This window comes from Dasypus novemcinctus, chromosome 25 (genome assembly GCF_030445035.2).
Source record: "Dasypus novemcinctus isolate mDasNov1 chromosome 25, mDasNov1.1.hap2, whole genome shotgun sequence".
In the NCBI taxonomy this organism is placed as follows: Eukaryota; Metazoa; Chordata; class Mammalia; order Cingulata; family Dasypodidae; genus Dasypus; species Dasypus novemcinctus.
Window position 1 is genome coordinate 52,107,250 of NC_080697.1, and position 23,550 is coordinate 52,130,799.

The 23,550-nt window shown below is 36.4% G+C and overlaps 1 protein-coding gene across 1 annotated transcript in view; it reads right to left on the reverse strand.

Annotated features, from left to right (window-relative positions):
* CSMD1 (CUB and Sushi multiple domains 1) overlaps window positions 1-23,550 on the reverse strand; it is a 2,093,507-nt gene that overhangs the window by 1,107,258 nt on the left and 962,699 nt on the right. The gene's annotated exons all lie outside the window — the stretch shown is intronic.

Consider the following 23,550-nt stretch of genomic DNA (forward strand, 5'->3'; position numbering starts at 1 on the left):
GTACATCTATAAAGTGTCAGTTTTGATCACTGACAAATATTTTCTGAAATCAAAATTGAGGCAATCTGACAATTGATTTATTCTGATCTGATAATTTAGTTCTATGAAAAGGTTGACAAAAGTCTAGCATTTAAATCATATTATTAACTGAATTGCCATTATTGAAAAGAATGAAATTGTGGCTTTTCTAAGACCTAGAATGTGTAGTTGTCATATATCTGATATTTGTACAGCTTAACAATATTTTCAAAGCTTTTCTCTGAAACTTGGAAGATAGAAATATGTCAGCAACATCTTGAATCTTGGAAATGTGTGTCTATATTTTCTCAATTCATTGATACTGCTTTTGAAAATACTGTGTTTTTAAAAAGAAGTTGCCACCCTGAACTTACATTATTTTCTATAGGATTTGGAATGTGTATTTTGTCCTGAAATTCAGATAAGTTTTTGACCAATATAATAAAAGATGCATCAAATCATAAAAAGGGTTCTGAGTAGAAAATAATTGGAATGAAAATGTAAAATGAAATGCCTTTGAAAAAGTGGCAAGTAATCATCAAAGTAAAATATATTTGAGTTATTCATTAACAGTTTAATGAATATTGGTTTAAAGAGGAATACATCTTGAAAACTTTGCCATGGAGTACTAAGCAGATAAGTCCGGGAACTTGTAAAATCTAGTACAAATTTTGATGTGCATAGTAAATAGCATAAACAGGATAGATAAATATTTGCAAACTAATTTGCTTTAAGAAAAGTTCCCAAATACTCTCCCTTTCTCCTTCCTTTCTTCCCTCCCTCCATTCCTTCCTTCCTCTATCTCTCCTTTCCTCCCCTCCCCTGATTTCTCCCCTTCCTTTTTTAATCAAATAATTTCTTCCAGAGAATATATTTAACAATTATGGATTTATGGATACTGATTTTTGGGGAGGCAGCCATCTCATGACCTGGCCCATGTGTAATATCACTGGCTTACCCTAAGCAATCAATGGGTTGACTTTTCAGTCCTCCCCACTTATGCATGTCCAGTTGCAGACTCACCCCTGTGTTCCAAGCATTAATATCACTCATGACATGAGTGGAAAAGACCCTCAAGTGGGAACCAGAGTCACTGACTCATATTGGCATTTCAGATGAGGTAGTGCTTATAATCACTTATAGCCACTTTGCAATGAACTCAGGCTGAGCAGACTTATATTTGGACTAGGGTACATCATTATAAATTCCTGGTTGGTGTCACTTGTGTCCCACCAGGAGATGTTTCCCTTTGTTGCCTTCATTAGGCAATGGATTGGTTCCAACCAGGAGAGGACTCCTGTTGTATTGAAATACTAGGACTTATGGTCCACATGGACAATCATATGGAGGGTTGGAAGGGCCACATAGTACTTGCCCAACATAGGGTGTCCCAAGACACCCTACTGGCAGGACTATTGGACAGCTGGTTCCATTCTGCAGTCCATCTGTTTACATAAGGCATAGGTGTGCATGCTCTGGGACACGTGGTCCACAACTTATCTCTGGCCACGGCAAAAAAAAAAAAAAAAAAAAGCTAAAACTATCTTCTGAGCAATTTAAGGTTGAGAGGACTCATTATTCTCTAGGCAAGGTGGTGGTGGATAATTGGATAACCCTTAAACATTTGCTGGCAGTAGAAGTGAGTATATGTGTTATTGCCAGTACATCATGTTGTGTCTACATAAATAATGCTGGAAAGGCTCAAACCAAACTGGAAAAGATACATGTTCAAGCAGGATGGCTGTTGGGTCTATAGCCACAATCCCCTTTGAGCTCATTCTTTGATTTCTTTAACTGGTTTAACACAGGCACCTGAGGATCTTGCTTGAGAATGCTCCTCCTGGCGATGATCCTTCTAATGCTTTTGTTAAATGTTGTTTCAACCTGGAAGGAAGACTCTGGAAATGAGTCCCTGCCATCTGTATTATTCTGGGACCAACTCAGATACCTCTCTGCCTTCAAATTCAAGGTGGTTGCTGGCATTCCTGAATGTGACATGCTATTGAAACTTTTTTTCTGGCATCTAGTTGAAGTTCTGGTAGGACTGCTGAAGAAGCAGCCAATTAGCAACTTCTCTCCCTGATTGTCACGTCCAACCAAAGTCCTGGACCCAAATGTTAGCTTATCTGCAGGTTGAGCAGCCATATTGGGGTAATCTTTCCCCATTCCAGCTACACAGTGAACTTCTATGTATCACTCAAGCAAGCACACCATATGGGTCTGGGCCAACCCCACTAACATCTGTTCTCAGCGGGGAGGTAACAACGGTCTCCCACACGGTGGCACAAGAGGGGTGTATATAAATCATTGCCTTGCATTAGCTGTTGGGAGTGACCAGCAGCCATTGGAGACTGACTCTCATGACTGAAGCCAAATTTCCTTTGTCTCTTCTCTATGTGAATAAAGTGTTGTTCCAACTAATGCTTATAGATGTTGTCTCTTCTTAGGGGAGGACAATACTGCAGTACTATGGAGAGCGCAGAAGTGTCTGGACTTCTCCTGGTGACAGACATATCTTTGCCACTCTCCATGCAATGGACCCTCTCCCCTCACGGTAGCCCAAGCCTTGAGTGGACACTGATGCTACAGTTTCATATGTTGAATAATAAGTGAGGTCAGTATGTAACCAAGCAGCGAATGTTGCTTTTAGCAACCTATGTAAATAGCCTGGAGTTCCAGGAAGTACGTAATTCACCTACGAGCACACTTGCTTCACCAAAATCATGATAAAGTGGAAGGAAGTGACGATACTTCTTTTATCCCCCTTCAGGTTGCAGGTTCCATTATTTCTGCCTCCTTTGGAGGATGCAATAAAGTTACAAAACTTTATTGAAGTAGATCGTACATATATGCACATAACATAAACAACAAGTGTATAGTAAATGTTGTGAACATATAAAACAAACATGCGTATCATCATACAGAGCTCCCATACATCACCCCACACTGACGTTTTTGTGAAATATTTGTTAACACACTGAAAGAGCATCTTTAAACTATTTTTACTAACTATAGCCTGTATCTTATATTTGGTGTATTTTTCCCCAACCCACCTGATTATGAACACCTTGTATTAGCATTATGTATTTGTTCACGAGAACATGTTCTTATGTTTGTTCTGTTAACCACAGTCCATCTTCCACTGCAGGATTCCCTGTGTTATACAGTCTCATGCTTTGTACAACGCATTCGACGTGTACACTCGCTGGCTCTCATTTTCATCACAGAGTTGTGCTGACATCATCTCAGTAAATTTTAGAATATTTTCATTACTACAAAAGGAAAAATTCCACACCATCTCGTGCCCACTATTGTCCCTTAGAATTGATACATCTTTTTTGCCATTACTGCAAAAATATTACAATATTACTGTTAACTATTGTCTATACATTAGTTGTAATTTTCCCATGTAGCACCATATTCTTAATACTTTGTAAGAGAACATTCTTATATTTTTACTATTAACCACAATCTTCATCTACCACCAAAATCACTGCTATACATTCCCTACATTATTCTCTAGCTGCCTTTCAACTGACATTTACGTCCAGACTGCTCCTTTTAGCTAAAATCACATTTACAAATTAGCTGTGTTAGTTACACTTGAGGATGCTCTTTTTATTTTGACAAGATTTTAGCTTCATGAAAATGTTGGGGAAGAGCACACCCTGTCAGAAATGAGGGAATTAAAACAAAGCCTCTTGGATAAGCTGCTTTTCATCAGTAGGTAGACTCCTAGTTTACAGGAAGTGTTCAGTTTTCCATTTCTTCTGCAGAATGCTCTCCTGGTATATGTACTCTACACTTGCTTAATGCTTTCTACTTTTGACAGGCAATTTAAATTGCAATTTAAATGGCAACTACTTTAGAGTGTTTACCCCTAAGAGGTGTACACCTAGACCATTCAAAATCTTATGAATCGCACAGCTTGGTTATGAAACTGTACAACTTTGAATTTGAAAGAAATTAAGGAATATGTGAAGGATTTGTATTTTCATATTTTCATAGTTGATCAGCTAAGTATGCCATTCGAAAGGCAGATACTTTGTGGTTAGTCCCAAGAAACTTCCATATTATGAGGATCCAAATATAATGTAAAAATAAATAAATATTAAACATGAGGGTTAAGAAAATTACTATATTTGTAATGTTTAATGTTTACCTTTAGCAGGTTAAAACGACATGGCACATGTATGCCATAACTGTTCATGTAATCTGATTTGAAAATTATTAACAAAAGTTTAATTTGACTGTGTGGCCAGCACCAAATGTCTCTCTGGATGCCACCCCCTTTTCCTTACCTCTCCCCCTACACAAAACAACATGCACATCATTTATGGTCAACTTTAGTACCAGTTCAAAAACTGCTCTGGTTTAGACCATTTCACTCTACTCTCTGGAAAAGATTTTAGGAATATAATCATAAGTAGTCTACAATGAATAGGTTTGCATCCCTATGCTAAAATTATATAAAAATAGGAAAAGAGATAAAAATTTAGTACCATCTGTATTGAGAGCAAGGGCATGTTTCAGTCATGAGGGCCAACATCATGATTATTTCTGAATTGCAAACTTTGTGCCAAAGGAGGCTAAAAGTCCCTTGAACTGGGAAAACGGTGAACTAGGCTAAAAAACTAAAAGCAAGACTTACACTACATTCTGTAATTCCAGAAACTTAAATAGAAATATTTCTTTCAAAGGGAGATGAAGTAGACTAGATCACTTAGGACAGTTATTCACATTTGCTGTTGATTAAGTGTGTATATAAATTTACCACACATTTATATGTATAAATATCAGTATAGTAATATACTTTTTCATATATGAATATACCATACATACTTACATCATCACCAACGCATGCAATATAATTCTTCTTAATATTTAGGTTTTATTTTTTTTTCTCTATTTTTGTTATGTGTTACAAATTCAAGTCATTTCAAAGTAAGAACATGTGGAAAAAAGAGTTGCAGCACTTTTATTGTGTAAAAGATGAAATGTCATAAATAAGTGAACTTAAAAAGTAGTTACCAAAATCACTGTGGTTGAATTAAGTAATGAAATATATTAATTTAAGTCTGGCATCATAGACTGCATAAATACTCTATATGATGATTTATTGGTGTACGAGGCCCCCACCACCAAAAAAAATTTTTAGAGGGAAATACCTGATATTAAATCATCCTGGAAACCAGAAATAAGTAACACATGATGCCGAAGGATTATTTATGACTTAAATGACACTGAAATCTTCACATTTATGTGCACAGTATAGGAGAAAAATATCTAAGAGTGCACAGAATGAGACCCAACAGTTCTCTGGGATAATACCTAGGTATTCTTGGTCCAAGAGAGAGGAGAGATTAAAAGTATTTGGTGAGATTATGGCACAGGCACTGACCAAGATCAGTGGACACCAGCTGTGGGTTTACAGCAGATTCTTGACGCCCTCACCCTACCAGGCTTAATCCCTCTCCTTGCTGGTCTATTGGAAGAGTTCATGAACCAATCTTGCATAGCTGTAACAAGTCCCTCTTTGTCAGGGTGAGTGGAGATGATCAGGTTTCTCCAGGGACTCCGGGCAGTGGATATGTATTAACTGCAGGAGAAGCATTTGAATAGTTAACCGTTGACAGAGCTATGCTGCTAACAACCAGCTGGAAATCAGCCCTGATGAAATGTCCATAACTCTCAGCAATGCATTTTCCTTCTATTTCCAAGGGTGGTTGAACTGACAAACTCCAACCTCACTTCTAATATTTTCATACCTGAGTCTAAGAGCATAACCACTATGTACCTAGGTCGTTTTCCTTGGATTTCACTTTATGAATTTAATAGATTGTGGGAGCTACCATACCTCACTGGGCCAGAGAATGAATATTTTGTTTTTCCTTATATCTTCCACATAGAGTGGAACATCCATTAAAGGAAAGGCCAAATTGGTGCAAGTTTATGGCAATTTTGTTAAGATTAAGAGTCGATTTATGTAAGAAAAGAATAGAAATTCAAATGAAATTGAAGAAAAACAAAAACTTTTCAGGTAAGAAAATACATTTCTCTCAAAGCAATAATTACCATTCTATGATTTGGAGATATTTTAATTCCTGTAGAACATATAAAAATAAGCCACATTAGAATTACGTTGGGCTAAATATATGCAGAATGTCTTAGTATTGTTTGTGTGGCATTTTACATAAATTATTACACAATAACGCTGTTGGGGATGGAATCATGTTCCACATAAATGGCATGTTCAGGTCCCAACTCTTGGTCCTATGGGAATGACCCCATTTGTAAAATAGGAACTTGGCAGTAATTAGTTAAGGTGTCCCTAAACTGAAAGTCGGGAGTTTTTAAACCAATATGGATGAAGACCTTATAAGTACAGGATGCTGGATATGGGAAAGAAGCCATGGAGAGCAGTCAGAAGCTGGAAGTCAGTGGAACCTGGAGGAGAAAGGAGAAGGCACTGCCATGTACATTGCCCTGGGATGGAAAAACTAAGAACTCCAAAGACTGCCTGACAGAGAGAAGATATTTACATGGGAGGAAGTAAAGCTTCTAGCCAGCCAGTTCATTTCTTTTGTTAAGCCAATCCATTGCACGGTATTTGTTTTCATAGTTAGGAAACTAAAACAACTATTAAGATCGTTCACTTGAGAACCTCTTTGAATATTAGGCTTACAAAAGAAAAAAAAATCTTCATGTCACTCAATGGATGAAAAACAAATCACAGCAAAATGTCTTTAGTAAAGAGTGAGGTTTAAAAATTAAATATGGGAAGCAGACTTGGCCCAGTGGTTAGGACGTCCGTCTACCACATGGGAGGTCCGCGGTTCAAACCCTGGGCCTCCGTGACCCGTGTGGATCTGGCCCACCTGCAGAGCTGATGCACGCAAGGAGTGCCCTGCCACCCAGGGTGTCCCCCACGTAGGGGAGACCCCCTTGCAAGGAGTGCACCCCATAAGGAGAGCTGCCCAGCGTGAAAGAAAGTACAGCCTGCCCAGGAATGGCACCGCACACTCGGAGAGCTGACACAACAAGATGACGCAACGAAAAGAAACACAGATTCTAGTGCCACTGACAGCAACAGAAGCGGACAAAGAAGAACATGCAGCAAATAGACACAGAGAACAGACAACTGGGGTGGGGGGAGGGGAGAGAAATAAATAAATAAATCTTGAGGGAAAAAAATTAAATATACATGAAAAGAACTGCAGTGGTGCTTCAAATATTTCTCCATCAGAATATTCTAGCCTTTTAAAATTCTTCCCCATTTAAATAACAGAATTTTTCAAAACTCCAACATTTTAAACCTTTTTTGAGATAAAAAGATTTGGAAAAGGATTATACTGTACTATGATTTTAAATTAGCAAAACAGTTTTTCAGAGAAATTAATTTGTATCATTCTTAGGTCTATATACATCTACAAAGTATATTAATTATATAGATAATACTATAGAGTATATATATTTCAAAACACAATTGTAGTAGAAAATCTTTTAATGTTTGGAGATTAAGCAATGTATTTCTAAATAACCCATTGATCAAAGAAGTCTCAAGAGAATTTTAAAAATATTTTGAACTAAATAAAAACAAATACAGCTTATTAAGAAAATGTACTAAAATGTATTATCTCAAATAATGTATTTTCTCAACGAAAGGAAAAGCAAAACAGTTACAATTAAATGAACCCAATTACATAAATAACTTCTTCAAAATAAATTTATAAGACTAAAATACAAAATAGAAAGAACACATTGAAAATCTTTTGCAATCATATTGCAAAAGGATATATCTATATTTATTTGATTTATATTTTTGCAAATGAGGTATGCAGAGACGTGGAAAAAAGTTTTAAAATATTATTTAAACAAGAATTAATTCTAATATTAAGCAAACATAAGGGAAAATATAACCCTTTTTTATCATAGGCCTTCAAATTAAAATAATAGTGAAATATTATTTAACATTCATTAAAAAGCAAAAGAATGAAAATGCATATAAAACAATACAATAAAGCCAACAGTAAAACTGGCACAATGCTCTGATATCATTGTATATTGGCATGAATCTTTGGCAATTAATCTGGCAATATATATGTGGGATAAGGAAAAGTGTCAGATGCTTTGGCAAGTTACTTAATTGAGCCTGATGTTTTTTGAGTACATTCTGTACTAAGTCCTTTATATGGATTATTTTATTTTATTAATATTATTCCAACCATCTATGAGAAAATTATTGCTATTGTTCCTATATCACAGGTGTCAAAAATGAGGTTCTGCTTCTTTAAGGAAAAAACAACAACACATGTATTGATGAGCAAAGAAGACATGAAATAACAATATGATCAATTAGACATTGCTAAAATTAATCAGTATAAGCACTATTTTCAAAATAGGTAAAAGCATTATACTTTATGACAAAGCAGGACAAATTAGAGTACGTATGCATACAATAATTTTATTTATGAATAATGACTATATAGGTATGAAAACTATTAAACAGTTTATCTAAATAATATTCCATAGATCAATGAATAAAAGTTGAATGCTTAATCACTGATCGTGTAGAACTTGACTGCATTACAATGTTTACTTTTCTGTAAAATGTTGATAGATAACATATTTTAAATGTACTATTTTTGTTGCTGTTATTTAATGTAAATTCTGCCATGAATCTTTTTGGAAAGGAAAGTTATTATGTAGTAGGAAAAATAAATCACAATCTATCAGCTATATATCTGGATTTTTGTGTCATATTTTGTAAAATATACAAACAAAAAATGATATAGTATTTATAGCAACAAAGAATTACAATGTAACCACCATTCTTTCAAACCAAACATGTTTAGATTTTTCCCTCTTTAACAATCACAATATATTGTTGTACACTATACTTTAGGTTCCAATAAATTCTATGTAATTACCTTGTTAAAATAGCAAGCTGATTAGTCATCAAAGTTTCAAATGATAGACATTTATTTTAATTGCACAAAATGAAAAAGCAGGAGCTGATGGTGTACATGCCTCTACTATCAGTTAAATACAAACAAGGGACTGATAAAATACAGGTTTATTGTGCCAATGTAAGAGTATTTGACAATGAACACTGAATTATTTTTGGCCCCAAATCATGTGGTGAGAAACTTGCCTTTCTGAATGGATTCATTGATTGATGAGTCACTTAGCTGCTTTTTAAAAATAATATGAGTACATTCTGAATGGAATCAACGAGTTTTCCAAAGTCATAAATCCACTCCTAACTGAGACCATATGTGGGGTCTCACGCTGCTGCTATTACATGCTTCATTATTCCCGCTTCAAACAACATCAGAACTGCCTAGAACCCCTTACTTGATTTCTTTCAACTGAATACACAGAAGCAAGTTAATGTAAATTAACTGTACATATTATATAAATAAGGCAAAAATATAAAGAAGCGCAGCTTATAATAAAGTGTTAAAATGTCATTGCCCTTTTTAAATCATTAGGTGGAAATGGGGGTTCAGTAGAGTCACTATGTCTTAATTCACTCATGTCATGAATGGCAGCTAGTTGTCAAAAAACACTGGCAATTGAGGAATCAAGCTCCAGGCCACAATCCTACATGTGATCTTTCAGGTGCAATCATAGGCAGCTCAAAGGTTTACCAGGCAGATTTGGAGCACAAGCTGCAAGCAGTGCATGACAATCACCCGCCCTTTATCCCCAGGTCCTCTCACCCTGGCCAGGCCAGCCATGCTCATATGTGTATCTGCATTCTTACCCAAGCACCTCTATTCAGAAGTCTTCTTATGAAGGGGTTGTAGTTAATTCACTTTTCTCCACCTTGACTCGGTACTTTTCTAGTCCCAATCCTTCTGCATCTCCCTCTCCCAATCTCTGAGGTCCATAAAAGGGCAAGGGGTTTTGTTTGGGGCCCCTTGGCAGTGAGACAATCCTCTCTACCTCATCTGACTCTCACCCTGTTCCGTGGGGGAAAATGAAACCCCTGGAGTGAGCGCCTTTCTCTTATGCCTGTTAGCTGCATTGCCACATGAGGTAAACAAAGGTTTGATTGTAACTTTCCGTTTGGCCCACTGTCCTAACTGATGAGCTTGAAACCTGCAGCTGGCCAGGAATTGGCTTACATTTGAATATTGTGGAACCATTTATTTATATTCGTTCATTTATTCCTTCAACAAATATTAAACAACATAATCTAACAGGTGCTCTTTGCATTAGGTGTATATGGAAGGCTTCTCTAAAGATATGACATTTGAGGTGAGATCTGACGGAATAGGAGCAAGCCAAGGAAAGAGGGAAAGGAAGATTCCTAACGGATAGGAAAGGAAGTGTGCAGGTCTGTGGTGGCTTTATATTCTTGCATATTTATGCTGTAGATTTCCATAATATTTTTGAGATCATTCTTACATTATTGCTGAGATTTCAAAGGAAAAATTTATCCATTTTGTCTATAGGAATAAGTATCATCCATCACCAAGATTTACATTTCAATTGCCACAGGTAGATGAAGTTGGCACGATATTTGCTTTCCCATTCCTTAGTGTAGAATGGGATCAATATCAAGTCACGGCTAAGTATCCCAAATGATATTACTATTCAAACTTCTTACATTACCAAGAGAATGCAGTAATGTTACTATTTTAGAGCTTAATCAAAACTTGATGCTCATTCTCATAGAACACATTTCAAATTCATTGAAAGTTATTCATCTAAGTCTGCATTTTCCATTATTTTGTAAAATCCAAGAGTCACTGTCTTTTTCACCACTCTGTAGTTAGCACCAAGGATAGCTCCTACTGCGTAGTAAGTGTTTGCATGTGATTAGATGAATTAATGTGACTGAGCATAATGAAAGAGAGACCAAGTCTCATCAATTAATATGCAATTGGCCATGATTAAGTGCATGCATCTTAAGGGTATGCTAATTGGTGTGTGTGTATTGTACATACGGACGGGTACTAGACATAGTCCCCTTCAATGTCCTTTCATCTAAATCCCGAGTTCATCGACGTTGAAGTATACACAAACACCTATTTCACTTCCTGGACCTTGCTCTGAATTCAGGAATATGCTCATCAGGAGATAGGAATGCTGGAAGAGCTTGGTCATTCTCATAACCAATGATGGGAGTTAGTGAAAAAATGTCGCAGCTTCCATTTGCATAGAGTCAGAGAATCTCCAGAGAGATTTAGTATCAGCTGTCCACGGGAGCGACCTGCCAATTAGCACACACTTCACTGGCATGCCCGCATCTCTGCCTCACTTCTCTACTACCTCACTATGCTTCCTGAAATCACCTCCCAAACAAAATGGTAGCACCTAATACTGGGTCTCAGAGTCTACTCGGCGAATTTATGTGATGAAAGGATAGAAATTGGATTTTGTCAGTGTTTTCATAGTGTGTGTGTGTGTGTGTGTATAGTCAAGCAGGGGGGAAAAGAAAAATACTTAAAGCACTAAGAAAAGGAAAATATAAACAGACTTCATGATTACTGAAAGAATTAGATCAAGAGTCATACTTCAATACCTGATGTAAAGCTATAAATCACATATCAAAAAGAAAATAAGTTGGAATCAACACAAATGCCCACCATCAGATGAATGGATAAATAAAATGTGGTATATACATACAATGGACTACTACTCTGCTATTAGAAGGAATACAGTACTAGCACATGTGATAACATGGATGAATCTTGAGGAATTTATGTTGAGTGAAGCAAGCCAGGCATTGAAGGACAAATACTACGTGACCTCTCTGATACGAAATAAGCAAACCAAGCTGTATCAGAGAGTTAGAGACTGGAAGATTGGCTTAAAGGAATTTGGGGGGGAGAGGAAGGTTGCAAGTTGACACCTACATGGGTGAAGTCTATGATAAGCTGGAGGTAAGTACTTGTAAAGGGAAGCGATAAGATGGGGGCATAGGGATACCTTTGGGTGGGGCTTTGTGGGTTTGAGGAGGGCTAGGGTTGGGAGGATGGGTCAGATGGTCCAAGGAATTAGGGGGAGGGTTGGGAGGAACAGTTGAATATGGGAGACTGTGAGATATATGGTTGAAACTACAATGTTGAGAAAACTCTTTAGAAAATAAAATAAGGAAGGATTACGTGTTTAAGGTGCTTAAGTGGGGGGGCGTTTGACACAGGAGCAGGCTTCTAGGAAGTGTGTGAGTGCTCATTTTGTCATAGTGTGTTTACATCATTGGGTAGAAACCATACAATGAGTGTGAAAGTGTACCCACATCCTGGGGAGACCTGATATTCTCAGAGGGAATTGTGTTCCTCAAGAGAATTGGTGGCTCCCAATGTGATAGGGCAGTCTAGTATGTCAAGCCCTCAGCATTGTTGCAAATATTTGTAAATCTGGACCCTTAAATAGTGAAGATTGATTGAAACTGTGAGTCCTGAGGAGAGGGGAAGAGAGGTATAGAATAGATGGAAGCAGGGTAACTGGGAGGCAATGGAGTGCTCCACAAAGTCATGTAACGATGGATATAGGACATGTTAACTCACACTAAAAATGTATAAAAGCCTATAAGCTAAAATGGAAACCATAATGTAAAACATAAGGAAACTGAAAATTTAGAAATTTGTATAGTCTAAAATATAAACCATAATATAAACCAAAATGGAACCATGTTTGATAGCTATGTTTCAAAATCTGTACATCAGCTGAAGCAAATATAACATGAACATGTATAAAAAAAAAGATAATAGAGTAAAACAAATAAGTAACTAAGTAACTACTTGCATTAAACTAAATGATTTTGGTTTCTGTTAATCCATTTATATTTATAAAAATTAAAAATATACTGAAACATTCAGACAATACTAATTTTGCTGTATTTGAAGGAATTTTGAATTTGGCAACTGAAAAAATGTGGCATCTCCTTAAGCAAAGATTATTTAAAATTCCATTCCCTCCATTCTGTTCTTTGCACATTAAGCAAAACAGAAAAAGGTGTTAGGTTCAATCCCACCTTGTAAATATTTGTCTATAAAACTAAGCACACAATAAATAACTTTTAAAGGAAATGACGAATATCTCTACTGAGTCTCTTCATTATTTTAAAAATTGTGCTCCCTGGATTTCTTTTAGAGATGGTATCTAAGAGTGCAAGTAGCAAATTAGAGTCAAATGGGTAGGCTCTGCGGTTCCACACCAAATTTCTATCAGAGCAATGTTTTTCTACACAAAATTCATTTATTGGGATTCCACAAAAACTTGCATTAAAAGAAAAGGTTCTACAGCTAAAAGAAGCTTGGATGTCACTGAGTTATTCCAAAATGAAGATAAGATATTTACATAAAGATGTTGCTGAATCTACTGATTTTTGAATGGTGAAAATAATTCTAAATGCAAGCAGAAATCACAGTGCACTATTTTCCCAAGGTATTTCAAAACTTTTAAAGCTTTTATTCTCAACTCTCAAATTATTATATCTCTTGCCTGTGTATAAATATTGTTAGAAATCTGTCTTAAGGGCATAATTCAAATTATAGATTAAAACATTATTTATAGACATACTTTGCCATATTTATCATAAAGAAAAATTTAAACCACCTAAATATTCAATACCATGTAAATTATTAAAGTAGACACATCCATACCATACAATTAACAATATATTTGCTAAGAGTTCATAAAAATGGTTCATTAAATCCTAACTTATATTATTAAATTCATAAGATGCAAATATAAAATTGTATGTATATTCCCATTTTAATTTCACAAATCCATGGGAGAAATTCTAGGAAAGAAATACACCAAATTTCAACATTATTTCATACATTTGTGATATTATATTTGATTTGTAATAATAAGAAATATTATTTAATATCCTTGTCCTAAGGCTCTATAGAATATTAATACCAGTGAAGAACTCTGAAGTCAGACTGTGTTTGAATCTGAGCCCTGCCACTTATTTTTGTGTAACCTTTGGCAAGTTCTCACCTTCTCTGTGCCTTCATTTGGTTATCTGTAAATCAGAGATAGAATGCTATCTATTCATCAGTTTGTTGAAAAGGTTAAGAGAGTTAATCATCAGAAAGTGCGTTGAGATTGAAAAACCCTCATCTAAGTGATAATTTAAATAGTTGTCTCCTTTGTTCTTTTTTAAAAAAATCAATTTCATTGATACATGTTAATAAAGTATACGATTCATCCAAAGTGTACAATCAAGGGTATTTGGTATAATCAGGGAACCCAGAGACATGCCTCACCCCTACCTCATCCCCAGCTCTCCTGCTCTTATAGACTCACCACCACTTACTTCTTTCACACTTGAGACCAGCAAGGGACGATCATGTTACTTCCTGTATCCATGCTTACAACGGTCACTACAACAAGCCCTGAATCTTCTAGATGACCCCTCATCCATCCAGACTCTCATCCCCTCAAAGATCCAAAAATCCCACTTTTCTGACCCCTTAACACTACCCTTCCCATAGTCTTGAAACCCTTTTATCAGGTCCTCTGAAACTGAGGGTGAACTATCAGCAAATTCTCAACTACTTATGAGGTAGTTGCACCCCTCTTTTCTCTAATATAAAGCTTGATGTCCTCTGAAGCTGCCGCATCCCTTCAAGTCCACTCAAGTGGGCTATGTTTTGCTTCCATAGCCCGTCTACCACTGGTCCTGGAATTGGACTACATATCCCTGCATCTCATTGCTTCTTTCAGATCCTGTTTTTTCTTTCCTCACTAAAAGATCCCAGGTATGAATCTCTTATCATAAGCTTGCAGGACAGCTGTATTAGCCACGGTTCTCTAGGGAAACTGAACCGCCAGCGTCATTACTAAGAGATTTTTTCTTATGTGACTGTGGGGATGGGCAAGTCCAAATTCCTTAGGGCAGGCCCCACAAGTTGAGAACTCTGATGAAGGTTTTGGATGAATTCCCCAGGAGAAGCTGACTGGCAAAAGCATCTAACACCGACTGCCCTTCTCTGCGGCAATGTATAAACCCTCCGGTACATCTCCGTTATTCTTTGATGATATTAACTTATGGCTCAAATCAGTCTCTTCAAATCACTTTTGTCTTAATTCTTGTTGATTTCAATATTAATATAGATAATCCTTCAAATAAGTTGGCTTCTCTGTTCTTTCAACCCCCTCTCCTCCAACATTCCCACTCCAACACATCCACTCATTTCCATCATCACCCTTTATCTTCTCATTTTCAATAAGTGAAAGTTGTACATAGCTGCAGTTTGAAACATTTCATTCTCAGATCTCTACTTTCTTTATATCCAGGTAACCTCTTCAAGTACCTTAAATCCAATTCTTTTACCACATAAATCCTCGAGTTCCTGATCCTATAATGATCCACTTTCCTTCCCTTAGCCTTCTCATGGCCTCATTTCTAACCTTACCATGCTTAGAAGTCAGGGTCATAATTTAAATCACTCCCTTGCCCGTACTGTAACTCCACTGTCTCTCATTTTTCAGAGGGACAGAATGTTTAAATTCAAGCCTGGGCAAAGTCCACATTTACATCCATGCAAGTAACTGTAGTTGAAGAAAAAACAAAACGGAAATAGGTTGATAGATCCAACTTTAAACGTATGACCATAATCTTAAATTGGTCTCTAACGATGCTCAGCCATCCTACTTCATTTTCCTCATCTCTTTATACCATCTGTTTTGGCATGGGGCCATTTCCTCCTCAACCCACCAGCATCTCCTACCATATTCTTACTCACATCTAGTGATGTCTCTTATTTCACTAAGACAAGAGAGAAAATCAAAAGACAAATTCTACTATAATCTATGACCTCCAGGTCTGCACTTCTGCCTATATTATTTCTTTCCTATATAAACTGTACATATTACCATCTAAAGTTAATACCTACATTTATGTTCTAGCTTTTATCTCCGCTCACATTTCTAAGCCCAATGCTTTAGTATTCTGGTCTCTCTCAAAATGCTAATGTTCCCTTTTTATTGGAATATTGTTGAATATTCCACATTCAGCAACAAAAACAAACAAAAAACACACTTCTCTCTTAACTTCATATCTCCTTCCAGATTCCATATCCACTTCTAGACTCATTTAAAAAAATTCCTTTCACATCAACACACCACAAAATTGTGTCTATACTTGGAATTTTCAATTCTTCTTTCCCATTCTCTCTTGAACCCAGGTTCTTTACACCTTAAATCTGGGACATTCCCAGGCACACTGGCCATTTGGTCACCCTGGTTCTTAATCAAATGTCATTTTCTAAGTAAGACCATCCTTGAACACATACTGTGATCTGACATATGATGTATTCTATTTATTTCTATTTATTTACTTGTGTTTTTGTTTTTTTAAATTTATGTTGTCTATCTCCACCCACTAGAATATCATTTTCTTAGGGTTGGGATTTCTCCTGCTTCTTTTTTTTTTTTTTTTAAGATTTATTTATGTTTTATTTATTTCTCTCCCCTTCCCCCCAGTTATCTGTTCTCTGTGTCTATTTGCTGCATCTTCTTCTTTGTCCACTTCTTTTGTTGTCAGCAGCTTGGGAATCTGTGTTTCTTTTTGTTGTGTCATCTTGTTGTGTCAGTTCTCCATGTGGGCAGCACTATTCCTGGGCAGGCTGCACTTTCTTTCGCACTGGGCAGCTCTCCTTATGGGGCGCACTCCTTGTGCGTGGGGCTCCCCTATGTGGGGGACACCCCTGCTTGGTGCGGCACTCCCTGCGTGCAACAGCAATGTGGATGGGCCAGCTCCACACGGGTCAAGGAGGCTGAGGGTTTGAACCGTGGACCTCCCATGTGGTAGACAGACGCCCTAACCACTGAGCCAAGTCCGCCGACCTCTCCTACTTCTTTAGTTTGTAGTCCCAGCATCTGGAACTAGAGGTAGCAGACTAAAGTTCATAAGCCCCTTATGTTCTACTACTTGATTTTTGAAAATAAAGTATTACTGAAACAAAACCATGTATATTTGTTTATGTAGGATATATGCAGGCTTTTACTCTACAATGATGGACTAACAGTCATTGAAACAGACTGTATGATATAAAAATAAAACCCTAAAATATTTACTATCTGGTCCTTTACAGAGAAAGTTTAATGATCCCTGATGAATAAGTATATTTGAAACATATTTCTCTGATAAATATTTCTTAAAATGAATGAATGAACACAAATAGTAATCAAGAGCATGGGTAAATATTGATTTCTACTAGAAATCAAAAGGCAGTTAAAGCAACTTTGGGTATCATTTTAATGCCACTAAATATTCAATAAATTTTTTTAAAATGCCAACATCAAAATTTGAATTAATTTGGTGGTACTGGTTTTTGCAGTACATTGGCACTGAATGTTTGCTTAGTAAGTTTGCAAATTCCTAGTATTTTAACCCTAGGAAATAATTCAACAGAAGGAATGAAAGCAAAGCTGTATGTACAGAGACACTAATTATAGCATTATGTATAAAAGAAAACATCGGAAACACTCATTATGGTCAATTTCAGGGAGAGAAATCACTATTAATTTTAAAATAGAATAAAAAATTCTGTCAATGACAGTTGAAATGTTTATGATAAAACAATAATTTTATGAAGTCAAATATAAATGTAATATTCTCTATGATTTCTGCTAGTCCATGCCTCTGAGAAACTTTTCAGAGGCGGTGTTGTCTCTCTTTGATTTCTTTTCTACCTCTTGTGCTACCTCTTCATTGACAATTATTACAATAACAACAGCAGTGGTTGATATTGAGCACTTTGAGAATCTCATTTAATCTCTACCAGTCTCATGAGATTAAAAGTTGTATTAGTCCAGTTAAACAGATTCTGAGCCTGAGGCTTTGCAAGTAAATAACTTGCCTATGATGTTACTGTTAGTAATTGGTAAAGCTGGAACTTGAATGACAAAGTCCTTGCTGTTGACACTTATATATGTGCCTATCACAATGAATGCCATTTACCTGGTTGTGAATTTATTTACCAGTAGACATAGTCACCTTTACAGTTTTATAACTACCGTAGTACTTGCATGGAATAAAATTATACAAAACTACTGTAAGGTCAACCATAAAAAATGAAAATAATTGGCATAGAGGCACTGAAAATTATTTTTAAAATGTATTATGGATTTTTATTTAACGAAATCATTCAACTAATATGCTTTGCAGAATGCCTATAGCATAATGAAGGTGTAGCAAATATAGTTAGGGTTTATATAATATGATGTTGGTACATTTTCCAATAGTTTTTTTTTTTCCATTTGAGTAAGATTTATACTAGAGTTGTTTAATACACAGTATGCAAAAAAGGGTCTTAAAACTAGATTCATTTAAATTTAAAGCCAGCTTTCTTATTATGAATGCCATTCCATTCAATCGTATTTTACATTGCTTGGTCTTGACAGATCATTTATGATTCATTTTACAATATTACTTCTGCAACATAAAAAAAATGATAAAAACACAGCTGTGTTTTAAATATTAGAGAATTTATAGGCATCCATAATAAGCAAGACTTCTCCATTCTCTTCCCCTGCAGCTATATCTTTCCAAGTGTTTTCCCTGCACCTTCATCACTAGCAGTAGAATTTCTGCAATTAAAAAACTTGACTGACACTTTATAAAACATTGGCATGTGACATATTGTCACTTCCAGACACATTATGTAAAGCTTATCAATTAGAGAAAATTGCAGCTTTAGACAGCTCTAAATGAACCACGGACATACATTATTTAGCAGGTCTTATTAAAGGTATTGCTGTTAAAAACTACTGGCTTTTTATTTAGTGGTATCTTTGCTTGCCTACTATCATTCATACTTCCAAGGAATTTCATTTGTCCTAAAACAGATAAAATCATTCAAACTTTAAAAAAATCAAAACAGCTGATACATGCAGTATTCTCTAAAATCACCTCATCACTGTGATACGTGTGTTAGCACACCAAGGTAAATATTTCTCTTATGTGTATGTGTTTAGACAGAGACAAGGTGTATTAGTTAGGAAACGCTTCATTCTACCATGGGAATTATCAAGTGCAAAATCTGTAGGGCAAACTGCAAGTTGGAAATTTGATAAGGTGACCTTGAATTCCCCGGGAGGAGCTACAAGTTGGGAACTCCCATGAAGGTGAAATGAAGATCACAGGGAAAGGTGGCCTCTGGAGTAGGGACAGAAGCTCCAACTGCTGAAATTCTTAGTTCTCCACTTAAAGCCTTCAGGTGATTAGCTGAGGAAATCCCTCTCCTTGCTGAAGGCAATCTCCTTTGTTGATTGTAGATGTTATGAGCTGTAGATGTAATCAACTGAGTAGTGAGTTAAATCCACAAAATACCCTCACACTAACAATCAGGATACTGCTTGCTTGACATAACAACTGGATACATAACCCAGCCAATTTGACACATGAAATGAATGATCACACAAGGTTAGAACTTTACTGAGTTAAGCAGCATTATTTTCAATTATGACTTATATGCTATAATTTTCCTATGATTTTCAGATCATGCTTCCAAACCAAAAAAAAAAAACACATATAGGTATATATAAGTCTGTTATTACAAAACATAAATAAAAATAAACTAGAGAGATGGAAACAGAATAGCAGCTACATATGGCAGGGGAAGCCTATTGTGATTGAGAGATGATGAGTTTTGTTTGTTTGTTCCTTATTTTACATTGTTAGGATTATTGGAATAATGGAAATGCTCTAAAAATGATTGAAGTGATGAATGCACATCTATGTGTTGATTATACTGAATTGATTGTCCACTTTGGGTAGATTTATGCTTTATTAATATGCATCAATAAAATTGGAAAAAAACCTGTACTATATCACACATGTAGGGGAAAAAACGATACAAAAACAAACAAAAAAGCCCAGTCTCCTTCACCTCCCCCACAGAAGAACACTAGAGGCAGATGTGAAAAGTGCAGAGTCAGTAATGGTTTCACCAACTATTGTCTTTATAGCATTGGTTTGATTCCTAGCCTTTCAGAGAATTAGATTTCTTTTCTACACCCTGTAACAATTAATATCAACATGAGATTTTTGGCTAAGAGAGAATAAAATAATATATGTAAAGCTCATAACAAAATACCTGCCAAAGAGTAAGCACTAAATACAATGTTTAGTCATGATTCTTTTAGCTCCCGAATTGCTTTCCCTCTTGAGTAATTCATAGTTACCTAAAAAGATTTCATTTGCCGAAAGTAGATACTAAAAGGAGAATAACCAATTATCAGCTCACCACCTATCTGATGTTTTGTAAGCCCCTCTTATGTTAATTGCCTCCCCAATATGTCGTTCTCAGGTTCTGGGAATCTGCTCTCCCTGAAGCTGCCCTGAGCACAGTCCTTGGTAGCACTCTCCAGATCTCATTCTCCTACAGGGAATGAGAGCTTCTGGGGTGGGCAAAGAAGGAAGTCAGAGGGTTTAGTGAAGGATCTAGAACTATGAGAGATAAAGAGGAAAGAAGATTGTGGGTTAACTCAAACCAAACCATTAATTCCTTAAAGGAACAAAAAATTTGAATGACTGGGGAAATGGACTAGTTGTTTGCTTTGCTTTCACCAAGTTTGACTACTCCCTTTAGAGATAGCCTCAACAAAATACATTTAGCCTTTAAATAAAAGATAGAGAGGATCTACAGTCAAATGACCCTCTTCAGGCTAACAACCCTCTGGTGCTAGGTTTATACATATCGTTTTTCACTGGGAAAATGTGAAACTGCTTGTGGTGCTTAGACTGTTGTGCCAGGTAATTGTGCCCAGTAGTTTGGTCAAGCAAGCACTGGGCTAACTGTAATCCAAGGGCATTTATGGACTTTAGTCACCATGGACTTTACTGCAGTGGTAAATCACAGATAGCTGATTACAGTGACATCAGTCAGGGAGATTGCCATCAGCAAGAGTGATGCTTAACCCAATCAGTTGAACGCTTTAAAAGCGGAAGTGATTTCAGCCTTGAGAATTTCCCAGCTTGTCTTTGAACTGCGAACGTTTCCCAGAACTCGTCAAGAACCTTCACTGGACTTTCGTTGTAACCCCTGGTTGCAGCCTGCCTGCGGAACCTGGACTTATGCATCCCCATGGCAGCATGAGAGACTTATAAAATCACATACTATTGACAGATATCTCTTGTTGATTCTATTTCCCTAGAGAACCCTGACTAATACACTGCTGGTAGTTTTTTTCAGAGAACCTAGAAAGCAGTTTCGGTCAGTGGTTAGTTTAAAACACTGGCATTCACAGCAACGGCTACGGAGCAGCAATGACACTTCCCCCCTGAAATCTAGCGGACTTCTCTCTTCTCCTTGCTAAGCATGCATTCTGCAGATGGCCTGCAGGGTGAACAGCATATTTTAACCTGTGCTCCACGCAGAAGCATGTGGAGGACATGCAGAACCTGATGCACTGCATCATTCACCTGTCTAGAAATGAACCAAGCCACTTGCTGCATACACAAAAGCAGGTTTCCAGGGGAAGTTATGATCAGACGGCCACATTCCCTCTGTCCCTTCCCAGACGTGTCCCTTCCCAGACAGGGTCCAAGCATACATTTCTCAGAGAAGAAACTGAGATTAGCTTTTTAAAGTTATATTTGCTTCCCAATTCTAAATTAAGTTCATTTAAATTTATTTATTTTCCTTATAAATAAATGGACAGCCTATTACAGAGGCCAATTGTGTAGACTCTGGGGCTAGAAAGCTGGGATTCAGATCCCACCACTAACTATCATGTGAAAAAAGACAATTTCTCTAGGCCTCAGTCTCCTCAATAAATAAAGAATTAGAATAATGATAATAATAATGGTAATACATATCTTAAAGGCTTATTGTGAAAAGGAAATACAAGAATATAAGTAAAGCATTTAAACAGAGCCTGAGACTTAGAAATTACTAAATGTTTCAGTACCATAATGCTTTTTTCTTAAAATCTAAAATTTTAGAGCCTAAACTGAAATTACTATTAGTTGAAGACAGTTGCTACTCTGTATACTAATTATTAAAATACTTTGAACATGATCAGTTACCACCTCAAGTAAATGGAATCTAGAAATAGTCAACATCTGGCCTATTGCTAAATTGCATTTGTGTATTCTGTTATATGCCATGTTACTTATATACATATACATGGTGTATGTGTATGTACGTGTGTGTAAATTTTATCTTGGTGATGTTTCAATATGGAATGTAAAATAAAATGACCTATTCCTGTATAGAACTATCCTCCAGAGATACTTATTTTGTCTTTACCTAAGCCTCTATTCATTCCATTTCTCTCAAGAAAGAAATCATCTGGTAGGCTTTTTTAAAATTCCAAAGCATATCAATAATGCATAAAAATCGTTTGCTTAATAGCTATCAGTATTGACTGAGATCTGATAGGTTATCTTAATTTCCTTGCAAATTGTTTACTATTTGTCTCCTTTCACTTAGTTCTGATATCTAAAGTTATTTCCAAGTTTAGAAGGGAGCTGTTCCAGAATTAAAGCAGATTCTTTCAACCCGAGAATCACTCTTATTTTTTTCTTTCATATTTTCTCAGGCACCCTTGCATAACGCTGTTTCTGTCTCTTTGCTTACTCTGCTAGCTGATCTGCATCTTCTTCGAAGTTTTCCATAATTTTCATTCATTAGATTTTGACATTATTTCCTCCAAAAGTAAGAGAGTGTCTGAAATGAGATTCCTTTTGAGAAGCCATGCTGGATTACTCAAGAGCTAGCTTGCTGTTATGGTATGTCTAAACTAATTTTAAAATAGATTTTCCTTTATGATGCTATTCAGCTCAAGTCTGCTTCAGTAATTGCTGCGAAGCTAAAGGGAAGAATTCCAATCAGACTATGCCATAGATTTGTATATTTCCGATCCATTTTATCAGTCCTTATAATGAAGTTACATCTATATCTTGAACCCTCCATCCTAAGTGAAAATGAAACCCACTAACAGAATGAGAAAGATAGTATTCACTGCACCAGAACTCTCTATGCATTAACAACCAGTATAGAAGAAAACACAAGAACTTAAATTCTTCTGCCTTCTAAATCTGATCGCTCCAATATGGTAATTAATATCATACGTGGCTAATGATTCCTTGAAATGAGGCTCTTCCCATTTGAAATATGCTGTAAACCAAAATATGTGCCAGCTTTTTAAGTCTTACAGGAACAAATAAGTGAAAAATATTCCATTGCGTTGAAATTGCAATTTTTCATGTAATAGCTTAATAAAATACTGTTTTAAAATTAATTCCAACTGTTTCTGTATATTTTTAATGTGGATACTAGGGAATTTTGAATGACATACTTGGCTCACGTTTGTGGACCGCATTATATTTCTAGGGGATGGCATGGTTCTAAACGCTAAGGAAATGGCTTTGGTTGGTTAGGCCTGTGGCAGCTGAAAGATCCCTGAGTCCCTGCCTTGCATGTGGTTATCATTCTCCTCAGCAGCTCGAGGATGGGGGATGAAGGTGTCCTGGTCTACCCCCACATCGTCTTGGACAAGAGTATCTTTGGTCACATGAATGATGCAAGATCTCTTCCAATGCCATGTGTT